This window comes from Ciconia boyciana, chromosome 11, assembly GCF_034638445.1.
Source record: "Ciconia boyciana chromosome 11, ASM3463844v1, whole genome shotgun sequence".
NCBI lineage: Eukaryota > Metazoa > Chordata > Aves > Ciconiiformes > Ciconiidae > Ciconia > Ciconia boyciana.
The window spans coordinates 16021619-16044108 of record NC_132944.1 but is presented as its reverse complement, the minus strand read 5'-3'; the positions used below and the strand labels follow the sequence as shown (position 1 = coordinate 16044108).

Genomic DNA, 22490 nt, shown 5'->3' with positions numbered 1-22490 from the left:
CTTCCTCTACAAATGGCTAATTACCAAAAATAACTCGCTGTAAACAAGAGGTCTCTCTTGTCTCATAATGCATCTTTCTTCCTGTGGTGTTAAACAGATCATCATTCCCTTTTATCACTTATTTGTCTGAGCAAATGGAGAAAGACAGATGATGTGAAAAAGAAGAAAAATAATAAAGGTAGAGTATTGCTTTTGCAACTCACTGGAGGGTGAGCTGGGCAGACAGACAGAAGGCAAAGGCTGCTCCCATTAGGGGTACTAATACAGCTGAACATGGCACAAAATTAAACAAGTGCTATACTTTGCACTGCTATCTACCCCAGCACACAGAAGTTAGGAAAGAATTGACTGAAGGAGTTAAGAGCACCCAAAGTCCTTAAACACAACAGAATAATATTCAACACTTTTCACTTAAATCTATTTATTTCCCCATTCAGTTTTGAACACTTTCAGAAGTGTGTGAGAATAAAGATAAACGAGTTGAAAACAAAACAAACAAACAAAAAACCAAAATCAAAGAAAAAGAAAAAAAACCCATAGTTGTTAATGAATATTGCTAGTTGCTGAACACCAAATCCTTTCCTGTAGCAGAACATATGAACTGGAGCAACTTAATGAAATCTTTTCTCAGGAATGAAATATTTCCAAATCTGGAATAGCATTGACATTAATTTGACTGAAGAGCAAAAACAACCCCGCAGGAACATACAGAGAACAGGGATAGAAACTCTTCGGTTATAAAAAGAAAAGAAAAAAAACCACTGGAAAAGCTTCAGAGAAATGCGACCAGATGATCAAAGTCTGAAGCAGTTGCCAGACAAGGACCAAGAGAGCGGGCGGACGGGGATGCTGCAGCCTGTCGCGGACATCAGTCTCCAACACGCCCAGAGGGCAGGTGGGGACTGGCTGCTCCCTGCCTCTCCCAACACAAGGACTAGGAGACACCAACGAAAGCTAATGGGAGCTTGGTTCAAAACCGCGCAATGTGGCAGTAGTTCACCCAGGCTGTGGCAGATCTCCTTGCTGGAGAGGACTGTGGGTGAAGAAGCTTATTGAGGAGGGAGCCTCATCAAGGAGGAGAGACCATCAGGGGGAGACTGGAAAAGCATTTGGAAGACAGACCCATTGGAGGTTGCAAAAGGGAGCGTAGGAAATCCCTTGAGCTGAAAATGAATTTCTGGTGGCTGGGAGATCGGGGAAAAGAAGTCAGGGAATGTCAAATATCTTGCTCTTTTCCTTTCCTTTGCTAGGCATCTTATTTATGGCCACAGCTGGAGCCAGAATGCTGGGCTACATGGACCTTGGGCTGAACCACTGCAGCTGTGTTTCTATGGTCTTTTATAATTTGCATTATGATTTTTTGGATTGTGAATATGTAATGCAGAGGTCATCTCATACTTGTTGACACTGAACATAGCATCACAGTTGCAGATTCCTGGCTGGAGCCTCTAGGAATCACTGCAGAACAAATCAAGAATAATAATACTGCAATGGAGTGCAGTTGGACAGTGGGTCTGGGAGGCAGCAGCAGTACCAGACAAATGAGAAGAAGAGTGCAGACCGTTAAATCACGATGGACAGGAACAGCCTATCTGCCTAATGCAGTCCTGCAACATTTTAACAGAAATCTTAGTTTAAAAACAAAACTAAACACAAAAACCCCTAGTCTGAAATACTAAGCCAAATTCTAAAAAATAAACAGGTGATTTGTATTTAGGTTTTCCAGACAGCTTTTTTTTTTTAAGATTAATTTTCCTATTGAATAAAGGAAGGCTTAGGCAGCAGGCCCAGCTATTAAAAGAAGGAAAAATTTTAAAGACCAAGATGCTCATTACAGAAATGGCTCAAACATCAAAACTGAAATTAAGGCAGATAAAACTGGCTCATCACACTTTCCTGAGTTAACCCAGCAACACCCCCCCAAGAGCAGATTATCAACCCATTTTCTAACAAATGGTCTCTGGTTATTACACTATAAAAATGGTTTCCCACATAGGAGGCACTTAGAGGGCTTGGTAGACCTGTGGGCTACAGTTTTCCAATTTCAGAGCTGACCTTCCAAACTCCAGATGTTTGATTTCATACCGCATTGTTTTACTCCAGAGGGAGACTGGGCACAAAAAAAGAGCATCTGCTGAAATAATAAAGCTCCTTCTCTTTTAACTAAACAGTCCATATTTTTCTTTGCACAAGAGATAGTAAGACAAGGTGGTTTCTCATAGCAAAAAGAACAAATATGACAAACAGTTTGGACATAATGCAAGGGCTTATTCCAGTGAAGAAATTAATGCATTGAACTGCATGTATCATATATCGTAGGCTTTATCCTGAAATACTGTGTGATCCATGATTCAATGATTTATGTCACAATAATGTCTAGAGGTGAAAAAGCTCTGCTGAGCTAGGGCTTGTTTGACCACAGAAAATATGCAATTTACTGATGATATCTGCTTTTAGCTTCCCTCTGTGCCCATTGCATCTAGCATCTCAGTCTATTACGGCCCCCGCTGGAAAGTTTGGTTATTTGGTTTATGCAGCAGCTGGGATTTCCCAGCTGAGTCACTGATGCACTAGCCAAGATGGCAGTTGCAAAAACAGGGGCTATAGCAATACTTACACTCATATGATTGTCCCCTTGGGGAGCTCACAGTGATGCTCATTTCTATTACATTTATTTTAAATGGGGAGAAAAAAAGGAAAAGAGAAAAAAGAGAAAGAAGAGAAAAAACCAAAAACCCCCGCTTGCTAAGCCACATTTTGTTGCTAAATTCCAGAAAATTCTTGATGGAAATAAAGACTTCTTGCAGCCCTGACGATCTTGGCTCAGCAGCTGCTGAGACCACAAGCTGTGGACAAAAGCACGCTCACCCCATGCAACTCACTCCAGAGCATGGAAGAAGAAAATGAGCTAACACAGAAACTAACACCATGGTCAAAGCTGCCAAAAGGATCCATCCTGGAACATGCTGGATTCTTCACCATTTGAAATGTTTCAATCCACTCTGATTATCTTTTCCAAAAACCTCCTCAGACTTGAGAGGGCACGTGCTTGATATTGGCATTATTTAGTAGATTCTAGTGCTAGATGCAAGTTTATGAACTGTGATAAATTCTTTTTGAGCCTGAAATGTATGCACCCGCAATTGCTGAGAATCTGAAAGATATGCCAGTGACATTTCAGCAACCTCCTGTGTGCAAATTGTAGCAGTAAAATTCATCCTGATCCTCAGGGGTGCCCCTTGCTTGTGCACGCTCCTTCTGAAAATGAGTCTCACCCTCTGATGGCTTCTGTCCATACGCCAACCACCACCATGCTGGGTTGAAGGGCAGGTGCCCAGAACCACCTGATTTTATGCAAAAGTCCTTCCTTTGTAAAGTCTAATTCTAAGCGTAAATTGTGCTCGAGAAAATACCTGGCTCCTGTTTCCTTAGAGATGAGCTGTGTTAACTAGAAGTATATTACTACCCTTCAAAATACTCCTCTGTTCTCAAGGAGATTGGATCTTACATTTACTCTTTTGAGTCCTTTTCTTTTCTTCTCTGCTAAAAGCATGTAAAGAGATCCTACAGTGATAACAGCAGAGGAACAAAAGATGCAAGCCAGAAACAGCAGTTTCCAAACCGGAGGATACAGGTCTTATGAGCCAGTGCTCAGCTCTTCCCTCCTGCTGGCCAGGATATGTTGGAAATGCATTTATTTGCACACAGAAAAATCACCTTGTTATTCCTGTAATCAAAATTAGGCTGATATAGCTAGCTTTAACAAATCAGACATAAAAAATGCAAAAATAAATTCTTCCCTACTAAACTCACCAAAATTCATATTTTAAAGTTTTAGAAGTAAAGCATGTTCAAAGACTGGTATTTGTTGTTGCAACAGTTTCCTTCCTTTTTTTTCGCCACTGAATGAAATCAATGCTTTTCTTTATGTGAAGGTACAGTCAGAGAACCAACTTCCCACTGCTTTGCTCCCCATTGTACTACTACAAATCTGAGATGTTTCCATCTTATTATCTGAATCCTTCTTTACTTTTGAATGAAACAAAGGGCAACTCACTGAATGGCTCATTTTCTCAATTATTCTTAATTATTATATTGCATTTTAGAGTAGGTCAGTTGTCCTCCCAAACCATTACATGATAACAATACCTTAGTAGCAAAAACAAACCCCAAAGGGGAAACAAAACATCTCTCATAGAAAAAAAAAATGTATTACTGACATACAGGTTTCTGAGAAACAATAAACTGTGCTTGTCAATTTTGTGGAGATAAATATGTAACCTAGATGTTTTTGTGATTAATGAAAAATGTTGACTGTTTCTAAATACACTTCTTTCAAACCCTCAATCCTCTGTCACACATTTGTCCTCCAACAGTTACCTAATATTAAAGTCACTAGAGAAACTATGCTTTGAATTATGCTCTGATGCTTAGTGCTACGATTTCTAGTTTCTGCAGGGGAGAAAGCTGCACACAAGATCATCTAACACTGTCTTTGGTGCATAAGAACATCCATCTCTTCCAGAGCACTACCACTAGCAAGCAGCAGTGCAGGCCTGGGGGGCTCAAAGCCTCATGCCTTATTGACATACCAGCTTCCAATGAGGAAAGCAGACTGCACAAATGACCAAGCAAAATCTGAATTTTTTCAAGAAAAAGCTGAGCAGGAACACCGCAGGGCTGACAGCACCTTCTGCCAGCTAGTAGATAGTCTATGCCAGAACTGTGCAGTATGTATATTCTGAAGATACATTTTGAACTCATGTTTTATGCATTTGGAAACTATAATTTTATACTTTATGTTTATATTAATTACTGCAGCTGTTTTATCCCATTTATGTTTTGAGATGGTCATAGATAATCCTGATAAACAGCCACACTCTGACAGAGCCTATAGATGCTTGTGCAAAGAGGGGTCAGGGTCAGGCCCGGGACACAGCAGTCTCTGACCTATATTACACTCCTATAAGCAGGTTTACAGTAGTATATATTTTTGCTTTACTCTTCTTTGGGAAGGCTACATTCACAGTGACTGATAGCATCTGAACTGGAATAATCCATTCTCCATCCCTGAATTGCAGCAGAATCCCCCTTCTCTTGTCGGGATCTCCATTTAAAGGCGTCTTTAGCAGAGGGATTCTCTGTGGGCAGACAAAGACCATTTCAAAACAACAGGGCCATGAAGCAATGAAAGGTTAAAGGCCTCGCTAAAGGGATAAAAGTGCAATAGAGTCATCTGGATTTAGACTCTCTCTCGCTGCCCTGATGTCTACATTGAGAGGGAAGGATTCAATTTTTTAAAGACACAAAGATTGCACATGTCGGATTTGCAGTATAAACCCCTGATTATAACATACTGTCTTTCATCTGAAGATCGCTATCTGAAGGTACTTAACAAACATTAATAAGTTATCATGGTTGGCAAGGTTTTATTTCTGTGCTACAAAATGCAGAACTTCAGATAAGGGGAAAAAAAATCCAAAACAAACAAAAACCCCCCTTGTTTAGAGGCACAAGCAGAGAACCTGCAGCTCACATTTTCTAAAGCAGTGAGTGGACGTGCAATCTCAGTTGACTGGCCTTACAGGCTGGGTGACTTCAGTTGTGCTCCTTTCTCCAAGGCTGCTGCTCTACCCAACAGACAGGCCTCAACACAAACTCATCTATAATTAGAGTCAAAATAGCTCCCCTTAATTGTAAAGTGTTTTAAACCCATCATCTCCCTTACAAAACTTACCTAGTTGTTTTTTTTAAGAAATGTTAAAATATTAATAAAGTAACTAGAGACAACTTCTACATCTATTGTTAAATTCTTACTAAAAAGAGGGGTGTAGACAGGGCTCCTGGGAAGCAGAACCCACTTCTTAAAACTCTTCTGTACAGCACTTGGCACAACAGTAGTGCCAGGGCATCACCACTAACGCTTGCAATGGATTTTCCTGAAGTCCTCACATAAAGGCAGCCCTGATACTCACACATATATTTTATTAATGTCTGGAGAGATTCATATTCTATTTCTGGATCAATTAATATAATAATTTTCATGGAAAGGTCCAGGAGGCAGCAGCCCATCTTAGAAGGCAAGATGAAGGCTGGGTGGATTTTTATCATTTAACAAGACTGCGCAAATATTCCTAATCCCAGCAGTTGTTACACAAATGATAATAGTTTGTGCTATATCATTTCATTCTGTCCCATCCTTGTCTTCCAGCTGCTGTCCAAAAGTGATTATAAATAATGGGGCTATAAAAGCCATTCAATAATTAGAAGATTCATTGGCCATATGCCACCAGTGACAAAAGAGAGTGATTTATGTACGATGAGTCTGTCACATCTGCCAGATCACAGTTTCATTACGCCTGTGGCTTTAAGGTCACAGTTTAACACTGTTCGAACAGCCATTTGTCAAGGGGGTGCTGGGGAAAAGAGGTGAAATACATCATGGTTTTGTTTGCTTTCTTGTTTTAACTACTAAGTAAATAAGTAAATAAAGTCCAGTACCTACGTTTGTTATTTCATGTCTCCTGTGAGGTCAAAGACACAAGGATACAGAGTAAGACAGAAAACATTCATCATGGTTGGCCGGAGTTCAAATAAGATCACGAAGCAAAAACATCCAGTTTAAAAGCCTTAAGTATTCATGTGGCTTCTTAAATTCAATATAATCTAAGCATGTTCTATCCTCCAGCCACCCATGAAATGAAGGCACCTTGTTCACCTACAACATGTCAGTAAATTAATTGCTACTACATTTTCCTAACACAAGTAAACTTAAAACCCTTTTATGGCTCAGTGTGCTAAAAAGATATTTAAACATTGCCATAGGAGTTCAGCTTAACAACTAACATGGCTCAGCAGACACCTGATTTGATTCCAATTCTGTTTTCTTCTCTGTTTTCCCCTCTATTAAAAACAAACAAAAAACACCAATGAACTTTTATTGCTGGGTACAAACCAGTCCCATAAAGTCCAGATGTTTGGATGTCCCCAAAAATGCTTCAATAGCCTTGTCTGTCATTGTTAATGATTGCTTCCATACCAATTTGGAGAGTCTCTCTTGACAAAAACTACTGATCTGAAGGTACAAACTGGATATTTGTTGGAAATGCTACATCCAGTCCCAATCAGTATATTACTTTAATTCCTACTAGCCTGCTATATAGCCAGACTCCAGATAGATGAACTGCTCAGATCAGAGCCTAGACATTTCTGTTATTCTAACAAATCCATACCACAACCAAAGCAAAATGACTGCCCATCCTTTACCTACCTTCCTGAAGTAAAACATGAAATACTTCCCAATTTTTATGCTTTAAAACCCTCTCAGAACAACAAAGCCACATCCATTGCAAAATCCCTCCAGCGGAAGGAAATTATGATAAGCTGGAGGGTTATGCTGTAAAGAATTGCACAAAGTTACAGGATGAACTACCTACACAGCAATAAAACTCAACTTTGATGGAGCATGGTTAAGACTTCAGCAGCAGCCTAGCTGCTGAATCAGCAGAGAGCACTTCAGCGCAGCTAGTAATTCCTGCCTGGAGAATGAATAACACTTGTTACTTTATTACTAACAGAACTTCTTAAAATATTATTTTAGGTGTAAGTTGTGAATCTGAACGGAAACGTATTCACTCAAAACTTTCACATCGTGTTCAGAATCAGGAGCAGGCAAGAGCTTTCTTGGCACAGTACCTTTTGGTATCGCTCTCAATCTGCATGGGTGAATGAACCAGCACTGAAGTGGTAATTCAGCATTTGCTGCTACAGAAATGCACTTAACAGATCATAAATCCCCAGTGAAACTATTCTACGAGCACCTAACCTAATCTACTGTATTTGCAGGGTGTTCCACCTTATTTTCGGTGCATTAATAGTGATTCATATTTCTAGTGTAAATTTAAACAAATAGTCTTTCAGCTGAGAAGCACCAAAAAAACCCACAGAGCTCAAGCTTGGAGGTTGAAAAGCAAAAATATTATCATTTATACACCAGGCCAGAAAATTTTGAACGCTTGTGACAAATACACTTCTGTTGACCGTAGCTGAATTCAGATCAGCGATGCCAGCAAATGCAGCAGGAAGACCAGCCTTTCTCTCCCATTGGCCTTTTCAAGCCTCTGGTGCCCTCAAGTTTCAGCCTTGAATTTCTTGAAGCTCCTGGAGAAGAAACCTTCCTTCACCCTCTGACATCCTTGCAGCCCAGAACAACCCTGACCTGAGAGAAAGGGAGGCCACGCAGCCACAACAGCATCCCAGGAAGGGGAGCGTGGTCTGTCATGAATGGTGCCTGCAGGAAAGCTATCAATTACTATCATGTTTGGCAGCAAGATATCCTATAGGTCTGGCTAACGCTGACAATGCTCCCAAAGAACAAGAAAAAATGGAGAAGTAACAGTCTCACAGCATCATTGCAGGCAAATACATCCTGAAGCTTTAAGCCACTACAGTATTAAAATACCTGCCAATTCAAGCTCTCTTTTTGTGAGGATTCAAAGGAGAGCCTGGATAGGCATAGTTCAGTCATCCGAGAGCTACTGCATGAATGATGGTAGAAATCAGATCTTTCTACCTCAAGAAAAAACTATTTTATTATTTTCTTCCTCAAAATACCAAGGTTTGAGTTTTGTTTTTTTAAGAGCATTGTTTAACTATATCTACAGTCCTGGATCCCTTCTGTGACTGAGCAGGCCAAGTTGTCCACAGTGTTGGTGGGTGACACAAACTGCTGGGGGTTGCTAAAGCTGTGTCCACACAAAGGAAAAACCTGATTCTGTTGATCTTTGGCACAGCTTTGCCACAGGCTGCAGCAGGTTTCCATGCAGAGGGGTCCTACCTTGAAGTAAAGGCATGAGGAAGAATACGAGGACATTTTCTGCTCCTCTCTTCTTAAAGCATTTGGTAACTTTTGTGTCCATATGGAGCCTATAGCATCGTGACACTGAATAAAAGGTGACATTTCTCCAGAGAAAGCAGCAACTGTACCTGCCCCAGGAAAGTCTAGAAGGAGGGAAAATCTAATACATGTGAGGGAAAAATATGGGCAACCGAAAGCATGCAGCTCAAGCAACCAGAACATGTGATGAATAGAAGAGGGAAAAGAAAAGTCAGCAGTATTAATGACTCTTGGCCATAGATACCTCCTAACACATTTGAACTGGTCAGGCACAGAGCTTCAGAAACATGGCTTTACTGCATCCATATGGGTGCTGGCGGATGTAGAGCCAGCCAGGGTGCTTCTTGCCTACAGCATAGTTAATCATGAACCCAACTAACTAAAAGATGGAGATTAACCACTACTACTCTGCTATTGACCCAGAGGAGTCTTCTTTTCTTCCCTCATGCTACTTTCAAGAAATGCTGCAAGCTCTTGCCTCAGCTTTTTGTTTTCCTTTTTCACTTTGAAGAACCCACAAACACAAGGCAAGGAGGGAGCCCAGACTCTCAGGTGGTCTCTGGGAATGACAGCAGAGCACAAGGTGTGCCAAGGTGAGAGAAAGGACCTGCTGGGATAACAAATGCAGAATATTTTCCTACTAAAATGAAAAATCTCCAAGATAAACCGTAACACCGATTAACAGTCACACATGCTATAAGGTTTTCACAGGAAAGTTTGGGGAGGTAGGTGTGCTAAGAACAAAGTAATGCAACATCCTCTAGACTTGTTTTCAATGAAATCTGGATTAGCACTACGCTAAATACTTCAGACAGTTCTGTGGCCAGATTAGTGTTGAACTAGAGGCTTAAGTTAACTGGCTGACAATCAAGCTGTAACATTAAAGCCATGTCCATAAACACTTCCTCTTGGCGGTGACCTTAAACCAAGCACCCAGAGCAAAGCCTCAGCTCTGCAAAACTTTACAGAAAGCCAGACCCAGAGGTGAACTTAGGGAAGCAGAGACATTCCTCCGAGGAAGGCATTTTGTCTTGCACACAAAGACACTGCTGTATTGGGGCTTTTTGTACTGTGTGTTCCAGCAAGGAAGAGCTATGAGGAGTAAGAAACGGTCATTAGTGGCAAGAATCGTTGATGTTGCCACGTAGGCTTTTAAAAAAAAAAAAAGTAAGAAAGAAAAGAAAAAACCTCCTACACATCCGAAGTGAATGCAGAATGAAATCATTGTAAGAGAGTGGCATGGGATGCAGCCTCTTTCCATGAGCGGCTCTGAAAGATTGAGGCTGAGTGGCTCACGCCCTGTCTCCACTGAGCCTTTCCATCAATGAACACAGACTGGGCTACGTGAGCAACCCACTCTTCCGGTAATACTTCATCAGGAAAGCAGTCTGCATGGGAGCCGCATAACAGCATTTGTCACTGACACCTACTCTGTAAAACTGTGTTGCATGAAGCAACCTGGATAAGGGAGCGTTGTTTCTTTTCCTTTGCTCAGACTCAAAGCTGCCAGCGAGTCTTTCCTTTTCTGGGATGCAGGGAGGGCTTACAGGAGGCAGCAGAAGCAGGGCAGAGGGTGAAGAAAAAAGTCTAGGTGGAATAGTAAGAACAGGAACATCAAGGTGAAGAGCACTTGCAGTCTTTCACTCAAAGGCAACGACCCGTTTCTGGAAATTAGATGCATATCTCTCTCTCTCCTGAAAGGAGTTACCATATGTTCGAAAAGTAGGATATAATATTTGAGCTGTAAAAGCCAAATCAGCTTGAGAAACAGACGGCATTACAATGCTTTAGCAGCACAAGCTCCACATAACAACATGCCAACAAACTCATTTTCTAGAATGGCACTAGGAAAATATTTGCAAAATCTGAAACCCATTCCCTAAATACAGCATTTGATTCTTCCAGAAAAATGGGAAAAAAGTGACATACATGCCTGTATTTGGGAGTTTTGAGTAGCTACTCATGTTCTTTGGGGGTTTTTTGCTTGCTCTTCTCTTTAATTTAAGCATGGGTAGTGGGTTTTGGTGCTTTTTTTTTAAAACATGACCTCAGACTCCTTCAGCAGTCAAGCTAAGTCCCTTTTCATCCTTGTTCTTCCTTGATTGCTGGAGGGACAAACTCCCATTGCCCAGCCAGGTCACCTCTGAATACTAATCACAGCCTTATTGTTTTTCGGTCTGCTCTCACTGGCTCCCGGGCACATGTCAATATTAATGGCCTGATTTCCAGAGTACTGAATACATAAAACCTGATGCTGAGAACCTGTGGTGGTCAGGCCATAAACACACGCTAAATGCAGACATTGTCAGAACACTAGAATTTTGATGCTGCTTTTTAATTTTTTTTTTCTCACAAGTATCTCTATCAGACAGAAAATGTTGGCCTTCTTGGAAGAAACCAGCTAAAAATCACAATGTGTCCACTGGAAGCTCTGTCCAAAGCACGTGCCCACTGACAGCCCATTCTCCAGCACAGCTGGATGATGCACACTCAGGTGTACCAGTGTCTCACCAAAGAAAAACAAATATTTTTTTTCTCTCTCCAATATATTTATTTACACAGAGGGCTACAGGTTAATTTTCCAACCTGCTCTAGCAATTTCCTAGAAACAAGATCTGCCGAGAAACAAAACCAGAAACAAGACTTGCTGTGGTCTCGCAGTAGCAAGTAAAGGTCCTGTTCCTACTACATTTTTTTCAAAGAGCACACAACTAAGCTTAACCTGAGATGGACCTGCTTTTTTTTTTCTTTTTCATATATAGTTACACATTTGTGGACATACAAAAGAGACACCAAACCACTAACATACAGTGCATAAAGGAAGCACACAGGCAGCAACACTTTGTGATTTAGAAAGTCAGACTCTCAAAAGATGAAAATAATTATGAGCTAAATCTGTTGGGGAAAAAAACATTTAAACAGAAAAATGTGTATAACAGTTGGGAGTTGTTGAAGCACACTTCTGCCTTTACAAAAGGCACAAGAAGCCACAAAATTTGAGTAAGAAGGTCATGCTGGTTAAAAAACCAACCTGGTTTATAGGGAAAGTGACTGCAGCTTTTTTTAATTTCATACTGCAGACAAGGGGAAAACAAGATCTAAGAAACTGGACTAGCTCTGGCTAATTATTCTAACTCCAAATATTTTTGTTTTATTTTCTGTCTACCATTGGAACAGTTTTCTGATGGGTGGAGGGTATTCTTCATCCCTGGAAAATGTTACATCATGATTGGATGTTTTTCTTGAAAAAATATGTTCAAGTTTAAAGTGGAATTGATTCAAACTAGTTCTATAATGTCCTGAGCTATTACTTGGAAATCTAATTTAGAAAGACAGTGCTGAACAGGCAGGTAAAGGATCTGGAAGAATGGGAGATCCAACAGCAATTTAAAAGTGTTCAGAGCAAAATGATGCAATGAGCTAAATCTTTTCAATTGCTCAGTTGACCCAGAACCTATGCAAGTTCAGAAAACCTCACTGGTAAAAAGAAAGCGTTAACGTGCCAATTCTGTTGTAAAAGGAATTCAACACACAGTATTGTGGGCCTCCTTTTTGTGGAAGAAATGGAAATGAAATTCTAAAATAAGATTTTAAAGCACTGACAGAATAAATTAGTTGGCTGGAGCAAGCAAGAACTATGGCAGGCCAGTTTGTTATGAGTTTTGATAAAGTACTACCGTATCTTATTGGCAAAACTCAAATTGTCAGCTAAAGTAAAGTGAACAAGGGCAACTTTGCTGTTAGCTGTTCCACATACAATCACGTAAAACAAAAATGCTCTGATTCTCGGGACTGCCTCTTCCATGTAGAACAACCCTTCTCTTCTGTAACCACCATGTTAAAGGCCGGTCAATAACAGCAGCTAAAATATCGAAAAACTCGCATTCAAAAGCAAAAACCAAATGAGCTTGAATAGCTTTGGTCTCCAATATAAATTTAATACCTCATATAAAGCAAGTTTGGCAATTAAAAAAAAAAAAAAAGTACATGAAAAAGCTTACTAGGTTCTGTAAGAAACATTTTTTTTTGCCTTGGTCTCAAAGTCTTGTTTTCTTAATGTGTTTAGGAGTGCCTGTATCATGTTTCTGTCACCCTAACTTTTCCCCCCAAGAAACAAATATGAATATTACAGATGGTAAAAACCACATTTTCTCAAACAGGAAATAAATGTTTATATATGGCATATAGCAAAATATATATTTCCAGAGACAATAGCTACAAGATTTCGATTTATTAGTGCAGGGCAGGAATTTTTAATGGAAAACACATTTTTTGGCATAAGAATTTTAATTACAAAGAAACAACATACAAATGGCTCCTTCAGATGTAAAGCAGAGCAGTTCTGCAACTGAATCAAAAGGACGTGGTCTCTTTTGGTGAAAAAGAGAATATTGGAATAAACAGAGGAAAGCTCGGCTCGAGTGTATGTCAGGTTAGACACTTTCCATGGAATGCTTTTGATCACAAAATGGCATTTGTCAAAATGAAGACATTCTGCAGGAACATGACATTTCTGCAGAAATCAGACATAGCTCTGATGGCGCCTTTTCAGATCATGCCTTAGCTTGCCAGGCTACCCTGATCCTGGCCACTGGTTCAGAAGTTTCCAAGCCCTTCTGCCCATATGCCTCATCTCTCTCTCTTTCTTACAAGCCTTAGAAAACACATGCTGCAGGAATAAAAATTAGCATGCTAATGCAAAAGTGGTGGTTTATGAAAGGCTACCGATACCCAGGTTAGATCTTCATATCGCAAACAAAAAAGGAGCCAAAGCACAAGTTCAGTTCCGAAAACACCAAAAATTGGCACCTCCAGAATGAAGTTTCAGAGATTCTGGTTTGGTAGAAAAGGAAATACACGCTTTTTTGGCTGCTCAGTTAGGCCCAAGGGAGGCCTTTGTTGCGTGAGCACGTCCACTTAGCTGCAGGCTTCTCACACTAAAAACAATTAACTGGAAAATAGAAGACCAGAAGTGGTCAAAATAACAGTTTTCCAGAATTCGAAGTGGAAAGAAACACTGGTTTCATTCCCATTACATTACTGTTGCCAGCAGCAGGTCTTGGTGGCTTTCTCGTATATCCACAATGAATGGCTTTTGTGAAAGATTAACAGGAAAAGCAGAGATTAAATGTTTAATCAGGCTTTGCTGCTGGCTTTGGCTTCGTGGGGTTTTTCCTGTTTTGCAGGATGCAAGCAGACCTGACCATGCTTTATGCCCATTTTTGCCCAGTAAGTGTCGGCTCTCCAGACTCACATGGTTCTAACCAATTTGCAATTCTGCCAGGAAATCTGCATGCTCAAGCATCAGCTTTACTGTCATTGCCATTAAAACCAACAGCCACTTTATTTTTTAAATTATTTTGATAAGCATTTTGATGACCCAGCTAGATAACACAAGATGCAATAGAAAACAATAAAAATCCCCATTAAGTGTCTAAATACTAATTCTTCCTCCTTAACTTTTTATTCTTATTATTTTGCAGAGCTCTCCTTGTACTTTCTCAGTTAGTTTGCTAACAATCATTTTTCAGCCCCACTTAATCAAATGCATTTGGATGGAGGTCTCTCATACTGATTCTGAAATGGGAAGCTCTAATCAGCTTAGCTGCAAATTCATTTTACAGTTCTCTCACTTTTGGGAGTGTACAAAGCTCTAAAAGTCTTGCAAAGTTGAAAGACTTTTTAAGTAACACAGGTACACTGGAGCCCCTTGCACTCCATCTTCTACTGGATGGGAAAAATATTTTGGAGAGGTCTAAACTGATCTAGCAAGAGATGCAAGGAAGCACAGTATTGGCCTTGTATTTCTGCTGAGTGAATGTCACCACGGTTTCTGCTCCTATGTTACTTTGGAAAGCTCTACCTCCACTCATTAAGTCATTGGGAGTTTTTCTGCTGACTTAAAAGGACTTTGGGTCAGGACCTCCCAGCTTGGCCAGAAAAGGTGTCAGACAAATAGCATGCAAAGGAATAGCTATTTATCAAAGGAGCAATCCAGAATAATGCACTGTTCCCACTTGAACACAGTCCCACTTTTAGAGTCTGAATCAGGGTAGATTAACAAAGGAGGAACTTTGGAAGACAGGGGAGTTTTTTTTAATAAAATCAGTTTTGAACATAATGCACAACAGGCATCCAGGAACCACAGATGAACAGTTCACACAGGGAACCCAAAATCCGAAGTCTCCTCCAGACAGAAGCTGCATTACTGTCTGCAGCTTTGTGTCAGTCACATTCCCCTGCTAACAAGCCCTGTGGTGAGGCCCTCAGTTTCCTAGAAATAAACCCTGTTTCTGAGCAAGTCCAGCCAGGCTGGCCTGGTAAACCTACCGTCTTTGACACGTTGTGTTTTTGCATACTTCTATCCTGGGAGTTTTAAAATTATATGCCTAAATATTAATTCATTGGTCTAATTTTACATTTCTTTGGTTTTAGTCTTTCCTTTAAGACACAGCCTGTTTGATAGTTAAGCTTTTAGAAGAAGATTAGGAGACTGGCCCTTTCGTGATACGATGCTGCCCTGTCTCTGCCTTTCCACCTCTGCCCAGACACAGAAGTTTCATTCAAACAAAGTACATCCAAAGTTGCTATATAAACACCATGTACTCACAAGCCTACCCTGCCAGCACATAAATGGCAGATGCGTCTACACAGGCTGACAATTGATTTACTCATAATTTGCAACCCTTTCCAAAGGAACTAGACTTCCTAGCAATCAATGAGAAAATAACCTTGTTAGCAAATAAGCCAAGGTTCTTTTAAATTAATCAGTTCTTTTTCATCCAAACAGTACAGATAATGAAAGAGATGATGACATTTTACATGACCTATAAAGAGTAGAGTTTCTATTTTAGGCTCTCCTTCGTAAGGGTGCCAGGATGATTATGTTTTGTTTACTGGACAGAATAATCTCTTATTTGTTAAGGCTTGAATGCAATTTTATACAGTACAAAATTTTATCTTCTATTGTCTTAATTATCATCTGGAGGGTTGAAACATGAGACGATGGCACAGAACAAAATGAATATTAATGTGTTCTATCTGCAATTTAAAGAGAAAGGACTTGGAGCTTTCTTTTGCTCATATGCTCAACATGCCGCCTCAGACTAGTGAATTATACCCCATTTAGCTGTTATTGTTTCTCCAAGTAGCATGAAGACAACAGACATCAACCTTTTGCAGACTCCCTGCATTTCCAGTGTTCAAATAGGCAACCCTCTTCCTCCAGTTTCCTTCTACAGCATTTGCTAAAAAGTTTTAAAATATCTCCTGCTTAGAATGGTGTGCAAGGTTACACCACTGTTTTTAAAGCTCTTTATAAGATGCCTTTATCACCTACAGCACGTTCTCATGTCAGTGTGAAGGCGCAGGCGGAGGGAGCCTGCCTTTTCTCGAGAAATCATTTAATTCATTTGCATCCTAATAGCTAGTGAATTCAGTGTCTAGAAGAAAAAGGTGCATGTATCCCAGGAGGAGGTGGGGAAAAAGAGAAAGTCTCAGATGGTGAACAGTGCACAGTGACATTAGTGTTTTTTCTACCTTCCTAGGGAAAATCAAAGGGAGCTTAGTGTGCTGATTTTTAATTAAAACAAACATCATGTGTGGCCTGACCGGTTCAGAGTGATTTCAAAAGTATCAATAGGGATTGAAAAAGACAGTGCTTACATGTAATGCTACGTGGTCTAATTCTTTTGTAGTTTCATCCTGCTGTACCAATGCTGACCTTTCTGGGTCCAAAAAAGGGAAGAACTGAAAGGTTTATTCTCCCTTTTTTTGAAAAAGAGGAATTGGGTTGGGTTTTGTTTCGGGGGCTTTTTCAGCTCCAGACACAGTGTTAGAAATTTAAAATAATTTTTAAAAATTAAGAGAGAGAAATACCAGTTAGTAGAAGGTTGGTTTCTAATTTTGAACCAATATGACAGTCAAGCTATACTGACAAAAAAAATCTGTATTTCAGGGACAGAAATTTAAGTTGCCTGAAAACATAGAAACAAAGAGTTTGCGTGGCTTATCAAGATATTCCTTTTTAATTTAGTTTTAATGCAAAAGGAAAAACAGCTGCATTAAGGCATATGTGCCTCTATGGCATCCTACACCCACTGAGAAAGCAAAGCAAACGTCTCAGGTTTGACTTTGCTCTCGTGGACTCCAGGGGTAATAGCAAACATAGCAATGACAATATAAAAGATCCTGTTCTCCTTATGCTGTTCCATGTCACGACTATTTTAAGGCCAAGCTTGTGTGCATCTAAACAACTGCATCACAGGTTTTTCTCTTTGGGGTTCTTTTTGTTTGTTTGTTTTTACTACTATGCAAAATCCCCAAAATGCATAATTCTGCTTTAGCAGCTCCAAATTCAATCAAGTGGATTAACTTTGCGCCCGCCTAAGCGCTGTTCAGAATATGAAAACATTCATCATCAAGGTGTTTCTGTTGCAAGCCTGGATTCACTGAAGGACAAGACAGAACGAAGACAGCACTGTACACACCTTGTGTCACCATTAGGATAATCCACCTGGGGCAGGAACACTCACTGTCTGAAAGCTAGCACATCCCCTAAAGCCAATGGGCCACAGCTTCATCTGACCGATAGACTGCTCTCCAATATATTCACCGTGTAGAATTACAGAGATTAAAAAGGTAAGAAGTGGGTTTTAAAGGTATTAAAAGTTGGAGGAAACCACTCCAATAAACCACAGAAGAGTGTGAATTAGGTGCTAATAATCACCACCACTCCACTCAAACCCAACAGGAGGCAAGTGGATGGGATCTGAGGCTCCACACAGCTCCAGTTTATGGGTGTGGGGAGGTGGAGGTTGCTTGGGGTTTGCAATGGTCTGTCCCAGAACCAGCCACCCCCATGACACCAGCACTTCACTCAGGGGGAGCAGAGGCCTGAGCCTTTCCTTCCATGGCCAGCAGCTCCTCTGGAAAACTCCATGCTGTCCTTCTGCCCATCTCACACAAGATTAAAACTCCACATCACCATCACCTGTGCAAGAGCTCATATACAAAAGTCCTCCTACTATATTTCCAAATTGATTAAACACACAACATCATGTGCAGAAACACGAACATCTGCTTATTGGATGACATAGGACATTAATACCTGAGCAACTACAAATAAAGATCAATACCTGTATACATACAATACCACTTGCTATAATCAAAGAATAAAACCACTGGAAAACATCCATCTAAAAAAAAAAAAAAAAGAAAAAAAAAAGAAAGAAAAGAAAAAGGCAAAAAAGCATGGAATTAACAGCCAAACAAAATACAATTGAGAATGCAGTTAAGCTGACTGAGGTAAACCAAGAGCAAAACATATCTGATAAATGATCAAACCATACTGTCTAGCAGATTAGTGTCTACTGAACAGAAGGGCTGAAGAACACAAACACTCCAGTGTGACAGCTGTAAATCAGAGTTTAATGAAATGATAAGCCATTTGTGCAAAGCATTCATGGTTATGACAATTTATTTGCACAAAGTATAAATTTGTCAAAATGCAAATACAACAGTGACCTATTGACACAGGGTCAAAATGCAAAGAGGAGAATTAAGTTCAGGACACAAGGGCTACAATTACTGCAGTGTTCTTATAACAACACTTCTCTCTTTACTTTGTGATTTTCCATCAAAAGGTAGATCTAAGGAACTCATTAACACAAGAAAAATGAATCAGACATTATTTAAAAGGAAGAGAGAAATATGCATCTTATAATTTGAATTAAGATTTCCTGCCAGAGAATGCCTTTATCTTCCCAGGCAAAGTAGCAAAGCAATTTTGCAGGAGAATTTAATTGAGAAATACGGCACACAAAAGTCCTGCTTATATGCATACCTCAGTGGAAAATACAGAGTAGAAATAAGTTCTCTGGACAAAAGTGAGTATTGCACATCAAATAACGTTGCCAAGTGTCATTGCTTATCTATGAAATACCATGTTTAAATCTGTTTCTAAGGAAAGACACATTGCTTCCCCAATAAAAAAGCAGTTACTTTTAAGTTAATACAGTTATGATACACTAAACATAAATATATCCATGCCAAAGCAAAAGGAAGTACTTGTATTTCGTTTTGAAAATCACCGGTGTGGTTAAGACAATGGTATTTTGACCACCAGGTTTAATTTTGAAAGGATTTGAGCAGCTTTACTGTCCAGCAGCCATGAATAATTCTGTGCTTGAATACTTTTTATAGAAGTACGTGAAGCAGAGCACCACTGCAACACACAAAGCACAGGCCATTACTCTCACTAGCTTTATTCCATGGGCAAATTAATGCAAGCTAAACAAACTGTACACTACTTTCAACCCAGCTAACTGACTTTTTCTGCTATGTATGTATATATATACACACATACAATTTTTTTCTGAAACATTTCAGTTTCCATAAGCAATGCAACAAATTGTTTTGATCTTCTTACAAACAGAAGACAAATGGATTAGGTATTCTCTCTGTGCCCAATAGCATACATGCAATAGAAGCTTTTGAACACTTCTGCATCCTGTTTCAATAAGAATTCACTTCTTACTTCAGCCTGATTGCTTTAAGAAATATCTGTTCAATACTGCAAGCAATACAGCTCATACAACAGAAAGAATTGCTAATATCAGGAGAAGGTTGACTTGACTTTGACGATAACAAAGAAGTAACAGTTGGGACTGTTAAATGCATACATGCAAACATACACAAAACTATTAACTCATTTATTTAACATCATGGTTTGTTCCCTCATTAAAGAACATAAAATGGGTGAGAGGACTACAGGTGTTCAAGTAGAAGCCAGAAAAAGATACCTGACAAGTTTCAGATACCTGACACAGTTCAGCTATTCCAGGAACTTATTAATGTCAAAGGAGTTCTCTCTGCATAAGCTAGAGGAGAATCAGAGCAACAGTGTAAGCTGCCTGCATTAAAGACAGCAGCCTGCTGCGGTTGTCAGCACAAGGAAATGGTACATCTCTGGATGGTGTCTTCTACAACTTTTTCCTTGTAATTCCTCACAATGGATTTTTCTCCTCTCTTGCATTTTACAGCTTAAAACTCCATAAAGCTTGCCAACTCCACCTTGATTTTTCCTTCCTGGTAAATCATTAGAAATGACTGAAATAGTTCTGTGCAAATGAACTCACCGCTATCCCTTCAGCTCCCATTAAATGCCATTCTGAGTATTATGTGCCCTGAAAATGAAAATCGTACCCAACACCTTCCTGTTCCAAGTTCTTCACCTAACTGAAGCAGCAGGCTTGATATTAAGCAAATTCCTGATTTCACAATGGATTCTTAATTAAATATCACAGGAGACATTTTTGCAGTTATACTTCAAATATGGTCTGTGTCACAATGATGTGGGGGAACTGAAAAGAGAAAAGATGAAAACAGCATGGCGTGTCACCACTTCCATAATTTCATTGGGAAAATATTTCAGAAATATAAAACTGAATAGATGGGGTTTTAGGAAGACAAGGTTCTTTTTGTTCAGTATCTACAGTTTAGACAGAGCAGAGCGGCAAGAAACACTAATGGATAAACTCCTTAACTACACTGAGGTCCTTCAGTGGCTCAAGTTTGCCCTTTAGCCTGCTGCTTTTTAGAAAGCTCCAGACTACCGAGTGATGGCTATTCTTATGGACCCTTCCAGGACCACAAAGTCTCCTTTTACTGGTATGCTTCAAATACCATGTTCCTCTTGCTAATGCGTGATAAAATGGTCTCCAACTCAGAAAAAATAGTTCTTGCTGTTTATATCCAGTGACCAGAGAAGTTGTTGTGGTTTAACCCCAGCACAGAAGTAAATGACAGAAGGTGTGAGAGAGATACAAGTACATGATGATGAGGACAGACAATCTTTAAATGGAAAGGACACTTTTTCTCTTTTCTTCTTTTTTTTGTCTAGAAGAGATTGGATATTTTTCAAATACTGCAAATTAAGTTATCCTACTTTTCAACTTACTGTGCCTTTCTTTTCTTTACCAAACCCTCCTGTCTCCTCAGATGAGGAGTTCAATGAACTACCAGCCATCTTCCAACATCATTCATGCAGTACCAAGCACCTTGGTACCAGCAGCATATGATACCAGCATATGATACCAGCAGCAATATCCACAATACAAATATACAGATACATGCATGCTACATGCACACAGTTACACCCTTTTCTTCTACTTGAGGACACAAACTTATTTTGGGGACAGATTTGTACTTGTTCTAACTTCTTCAAAACATAATCAGGCATATCAGGAATAACAAGGATACTGAGAAACCCAAATAACCACTGCCATGCATCTTCATGTGACTGAGCAGAAACAGTTTAATTGTTCCATTACAGGCCAGTACTAGACCCAATAGCCTGTTTGCTTTGCTGTACAGAACCTAAAATAACCACAAAGAAGAACAAATGTCAAGAGTTACTGTTATTACCATATGTAAAGTGCAGAACAAAATTATTTCCCAACAGTTCTGCTATGAAGAGAGCACGATTCTAGGATTATAGCTTTCATGCTGAATAGCACCACTGAAATTAAAGGCAATTCAAAGTAGAACTATCTAATAAAACAATGAAGAGAAAGCAAAAAGTCTGCTGTAGCAACACAAAACAGCAGACCATGCAAACTGGCTGAGGCACAAAAGGAGAATGTGCTCCAGTCTTAACGTTGGAGAAGGTGGTTAAAATGGCTGAAAAGGTTATATCCTCTTCATTGTAACTTATTCAAGATCTGAGAACATCTTGAGTTCCTTATCAGCTGCAGTAAAAATGCCACTAATAAAAAGACGCAGAAAATTACTAACACGAGTAGTAACTGTAGGAATTTTTTTCACATTGTAGGATTCAAGTCACATCTGTTATTTCATTGATCAAAAAAACCCCACAACACCACTATGTTAAGACCCCATTTTTTAATATATATGCATGTATATCTTAACATATACTCTGGTTATAACCTGCTATGCAGTCATATCTGTAATGTACGTTGTGGACATTAATGCAACGTATTCTTCTATGTAGGGCAGGGAAGCACTCATCATTTTATATATAAAAAATTTGGTTCAGAAGGACACGTGGAATGCATGCAGACAGAAGAGGGGGAGGAAACGGCCCACTCGAGGCCACTCGATTGCCTGACCCACGCGCTCTTACCACTCTTGGTCTTGGAAGAGACATTGCAGAGAGCAGCAGGGCTACCAGCGGTCATAGAGAGCACTCAGGAACTGTTGGGAGCACAGATCAGTTCTCAAACATTTTGTGAACACATTCTTCTGTTTAGATTCCATCCTCTCAGTGTGGTTTTATCACACAGCACTATAACGATTCATTACGCTATAAATTATTTCAAGACCAAAGACTAGGACTGTGCATTGAAATGCACAGGGCAAGCATGAAAATCTCAAAATCTGTCAACAAATGAAGCTCGTTTGGAAGAAACTGAATACAAAGGGCAGCTATGAAACCACACAGTGTAGAGCAGCAGGGAATTGGTGCTATGGCATGAACTTGAAAGTAACTGTCAATTTAGCATTTCTCATGATTGAAAGCCATGCAAACCCAGGGATCTCAAGGCCAGAGCTGTCTGCCTGGGACGGGAATCCA

The 22490-nt window shown here is 39.8% G+C and overlaps 1 protein-coding gene across 23 annotated transcripts in view; it reads right to left on the bottom strand.

Annotated features, from left to right (window-relative positions):
- The window catches only part of MAGI1 (membrane associated guanylate kinase, WW and PDZ domain containing 1), a 362679-nt gene that overhangs the window by 176138 nt on the left and 164051 nt on the right, over positions 1–22490 (bottom strand). The gene's annotated exons all lie outside the window — the stretch shown is intronic.